Consider the following 5,620-nt stretch of genomic DNA (forward strand, 5'->3'; position numbering starts at 1 on the left):
GGTTCATGTACAATTATTAAGCAAGACTAAAGATATAATTTATAAAGGCCAGGATCATGTAATATAGATTATAACACGGTCTGGTAAAGGCCAGGATCATGTAATATAGATTATAACTCGGTCTGGTAAAGGTCTGGATCATGTAATATAGATTGTAACACGGTCTGGTAAAGGCCAGGATCATGTAATATAGATAATAACACGGTCTGGTAAATTGGGAATATACCATATAGAGGTAAAGGTCTGGCAAATTAGGGATGCAGCATGTGGAGGACATGGCCTGGTATATTAGGGATAAAACATATAGAGGACAATGTCAGATAAATTACAGATATAACATGTTGAGGACATGGTCTAACACATTAGGGATATAACATATAGAGGGCAATGTCTGATGAATAAAACAAAATAACACATTGAGGACAAGGTTTGATAAGGTAGAGATATAACATATTGATTTCTTCGTCTGACAAATTAGGGATATACCATATAGAGGACAAGGTATGGTAAACTAAATATACACCATTTTGAGGAAAAGGTCTGGCAAATTAGATTTAACACGTGGAGGACAAGTTGTGGTCAGTTAGGGATATACCATATAGAGGACAAAGTATAGTAAATTGTATATATAACATATTGAGGATATCGTCTGACAAATTACGGATATTCCTATCTTCTGTACAAAAACGTTAACGATTGTCACGTGAATAACCTAGTAAATGTAGATAAGGTCATGTTTGTTTTTAGTTGTTTACGTGCAGCCAAACTATACAAGGTACCAGCAAGCAAGGAAAAACAAAACACAACTATTTCAAAACCCAAAAATGTTTATTTTCAAGAGAAATAACAATGTATAAAAAATATAAACAAAAATAAGTCATCGTCTTTAAATTTATGTCATGTATGCTCCGTTCGATTACAAATTCTATCCAGTTTTAGTGTTCTTCTTGTGAAAGAAATTACCAGTTTGATAATAAGATACATCCAATAAGATACAGCTGTTTCATTCAATTATCACTAATTAGCAGCATCCTCAGATTTTAGCAAAAGTTAATGTCATTCCTTATTGTTGGTAGAGTTAATGCAAGTGTGAACTTAGGAACTACTATACACTTATCATCACCGAAATTAAGTTCTGCTCCTCAATTACGATTAAAGTCGGAGTTTGCCACACAGTTTCAAGTCCGAAAATAAACCCCATATCTTACATAACACTAACAGATTTAACAATCGTTCGACCCTTTTAGCTTAATATAATTTAGTCAAAATATACGTAGACCAATATTGAATCAGAAAATCTTGCTTCTCATTAGTTCTTTTTTTTCAACTTACATCATGGACGTTCAAGATTATTTAAAAATGTGTACATTATGTAAGAGGGAAACAACTAAAGTTATGCTTAGTCGTCCCCAATACAGAACTTAACATACCCAGGTGTGCATGAAAAAACACAAATCTTATCTTTAAAGCTCATATAGAATCTAACTAATAGAGACTCTGTTATAATTATTGGACTTAGGAAACAAAAACCTATTACCTAATGCGTTAAAAGGTAGCATTAAACAAATGGCTGAAGAACGCTGTTTTTACTCATAAATAGATGGTTTACTTGGTAAACCCTTTTTCGTTACTGCTCGACTAATAATTAAATATCAGCAGCAAGAATCATTACTAGAGGAGCAAGCTACGCATCTAGCGGTTCCATTTATCTATTCAAATTATGGTATCCAGAAGGAACTTAAGAAAGATACAACTAAATATTAATAAACTTATAGAATTATTACAGAGAAATTACTTCAGAGTTCAAAAGGAAAACAGATAAGACATCTGATTATTTGAATGAAAGAATGCGATAACAAGATATCATTCCTCATTACTTGAACAACGTGGATGATATTTATTTATCTATATACTCCGACTCAAAATGCCGTAGGAACGCGTTTTGCACGACCACGACACATATGCTCACACTACAGAATGTAATAATTTATAAATCAATGTTCCCAACATATTCTGTCTACTTGTGGTTGGTATTGGTGTGATTCTTGTTAGCAGGTTTCTTTACAAAAGGAAACAGATCGTTTGCGATAAAATAACACAATGTTACATAAATAACAAAACTATAAATTTTGAGTAAATATACAAATCTTCAATTGAAACAAAACACCACAAAGAATTCAACACCTTAGTCCAAAACTTTGTTCTATGACAAGCGCACAGATTCCATCTATATGATTAAAGTATTTTCTAATACCTTTGCTTCTTCTCTTTTCTATCTTTCTTCTTTTTTTAGCATTATATTGATCTTATTTGACTTCTATCGAGTTTCTAATTAATTACAATTCCAAATATGGGCGTGATGCTTAAAATAGTTACATCTCATTGTCTAATCTAATTATAGAACAAATAAAAAATACGTATTGTACAGCCATCAATGGTACATCAATTTTGTGAAATACCTTCATATACATAGTAGCTAAGAGGGCATTTCCTATTTCCGAGTGATCTTAAAATAGCATTTCGAGGAAATAAAGTGTAGCGTAGGATGAATCAATTGTATATAAGTAGCACATTCAGCTGTTAAGAAATAAAAAGTTTCATTCCAGATTTCTGCATCAGAGAAGGAGCTTATAGCACAGAAAAAATGGTTCGTTTGCTTTCATTTCTAATTTGCTTATATTATTTCTAATTGATTTTATCTTATTTTATTTTTATTTTGCATGCAATTACGGTAAAAGCGCGATTCAATGAGATAATACATAAATAAGTGCAATACTTGTATCCTTGATGGTATTAGAATTAACATAGAAGTACGTAACAATGATCATTTACATTATTTAAATAATCCAGTATTCCAGCATAATATACAGCTTTCTTATATACCTAGAATGAGCCTGCTGCCCTCATGTTATTCACATTGGTAATAGTAAAAATGAATGACTGTCGTTACATAGACGCTTCATTCCTACAATTGATCTTCATCCCCATATCAGCTGTTCAAAAATTCAATTCGGTTTATGATTTAAGATGAAGTGCGAATCAGAAAGGTTGAAATGCTAAGCAATTTTATTTTCTTCAGTTACGCTTTGGGACTTTATAAATTTATCGGAAAATTACTAAGTAAATATTAAAAAGAAATTCTTTATCATAGTAATTCGATCTTGAACATCGGATCACGTGTTGTAGACACCATCGGAAAATTCAGATCACTACTCGATGTTTCGCGTCTCGCAATGATCACGATTTTCTGATGTAAAACTGTAAAACACAATGTGATCTAGCAATCAACCTCGGATTCAGGTGATTACTTATATATATATATATATATATATATATATATATATATATATATATATATATATATATATATATATATATATATATATATATATATATATATATATATATATATATATATATATATATATATATATATACATATACATATATATATACATATATATATATATATATATATATATATATATATATATATATATATATATATATATATATATATATGTCTGTGTGTGTGTATGTATGTATGCATGCATGTATGTATCTATGTATTTATGTATGTATGTATCTATGTATGTATGTGTGGGGGGGTTTAAGATTATACTTTCAATAGTATATTTGTAATATATTACTGTGAGATTACCACATCTCTCGTCTGAAAAGGTTCGTGTACTGGTTTTCTTGAGTTGGAATCAACGCCTAAAAGTAACTTATATTCCCAAGGCGGTATTTTCAGGTGTATTTTGGTGAATCCTTTTCATATTTTTAACATAGTATTTAACTCTAGCACTAATGTACATTGATTTTCGTTTTATACAGACGATGTCAAGCACACAATCAGTCATTGCAAGATGTATTTTCCTTTCCTTGATCAGTATACTGTTATTGTTTACATCAGGGTCTGCACAGGTAACCAGTCCTCCATCACAACGGTGCATCTACCAACCCGAAAAAGGAGCATGTGTTCCACGTCGTGTACTTAGACCCGACCTGGCAATGATCAGAAAGAGAATCAGAGAGTGTGATGGAACAGTTCTCATTTGTCAGGACCAACGATGTGGTTGCATTAATAACACACTACTGGAGACAATTTACTTGTAACATTTCTTACTATTCATCTGGACAGCTCCGGTGGCCTAGTGGTTAGAGCGTTCATCTTGGAAGCGGGCGGTCGTGGGTTTGAACCCCAACCGAGTGATACCAAACTCTTACAAAATCGGTACTAACAGCTCCATCGCTAGGCGCTCAGCATTAATATGTTAGTGTTACGATTGGTCGGCCTGGTGTCAGGATAATGTGACTGGGTGGGACATCATGCTACATGTCTGCAGTGTGATTCCCCAGTACTAGACATCACTATAAACTGCCACACTGCAGACATCGTAGCGATATGACTGAAAAATTGTTAAAGCTACGTTAAAAATGCAAATCACACACACACACACACACACACACCTCTCTCTCTCTCTCTCTCTCTCTCTCACACACACACACACACACACACACACACACACATTATTCATATGTAAATTGATTATTTGTAACCTGCATGGTTGTGACTCAATTTGTATCACATAATAGATGTTCAAAATATGGTATTAATATTTAGCGCTGAGATTGATTTAAGCCAATGTTTGTGTAAAGAAATGTTATATTTAGTTACTTTTTGGCTGATACATTTATTTTCTTAGGATTATTGTATTACAGTAGTTGTTTCATTCCTAGTAAAATCTGTAACTGTTTTATTTCGCTGTATTAGGATATAGATACATGTTGCTCAATTTGATGTGTTGTTCTCTCTTTGAAAGATGAAGTATCCTATAATTGGTGTAGAGTTGTTTGTGAAAAGTGTTGTTGTCATATGTATGTCTGTCAGATAAAACAGAGAATGCTCTGCCCAATAACAAATAAAATAATTTCTTGAAAATGAGGCAGTTTTTCTCATTAACATAGTCATGGTGCATGACAAAGAATTTAAAAGCATGAATGAGAACTTTCATTTTATGTGCATCGTGTAGCAAAAGCGTTATAGGTGACTAAAAAAATCTAGTACGACCGCTTCATGAACTGAAAACCACAGAATCTGGTTGCAATTATGTGAACAATCACATCTTACCAAGGGATCTGAGTTGTCTGCTGGCCTTTCGAATCCGTCATCAAGCGCGTGACAGTTCTAGCAAGGTGATCCTGTTTTCTTTTTGGAAATTATGTACACCAGCTACACCTTGTAGCAGTGCAGCAACTAACACTAAAAGTTATATTTACATACAAACCATGCGTCTAGGGATAGGACAAGCAATTGTTATAAAAACTCAATGAGACTGTTGTACAGTCTTCACTGGTTTCACAACAATCTAGTCGTCTTACAGTGCAACAATACTAAAGTAAAACAAACTGGAAATTTCTAACGAACAATTCTAGTTTGAGTCAAAAACTAAATAATTGTTGTCAAAAGAAACAAATCTTTCGTCGTCACTCTGAATGAATAATTATGATATTGCCAGTGATATATATATATATATATATATATATATATATATATATATATATATATATATATATATATATATATATATATATATATATATATATATATAGAGAG

At 32.2% G+C, this 5,620-nt stretch overlaps 1 long non-coding RNA gene across 1 annotated transcript; it reads left to right on the forward strand.

Annotated features, from left to right (window-relative positions):
* The first annotated feature begins 2,574 nt into the window (after window positions 1-2,574).
* LOC149795504 (uncharacterized) lies at window positions 2,575-4,945 on the forward strand. The gene is made up of 2 exons (XR_016422122.1): window positions 2,575-2,647; window positions 3,838-4,945. It is a non-coding gene; the product is annotated as an uncharacterized LOC149795504 (long non-coding RNA).
* The last annotated feature ends 675 nt before the right edge of the window (window positions 4,946-5,620 follow it).

This window comes from Sinohyriopsis cumingii, chromosome 7, assembly GCF_028554795.1.
Source record: "Sinohyriopsis cumingii isolate HCF-2022 chromosome 7, ASM2855479v2, whole genome shotgun sequence".
Lineage (NCBI taxonomy): Eukaryota > Metazoa > Mollusca > Bivalvia > Unionida > Unionidae > Sinohyriopsis > Sinohyriopsis cumingii.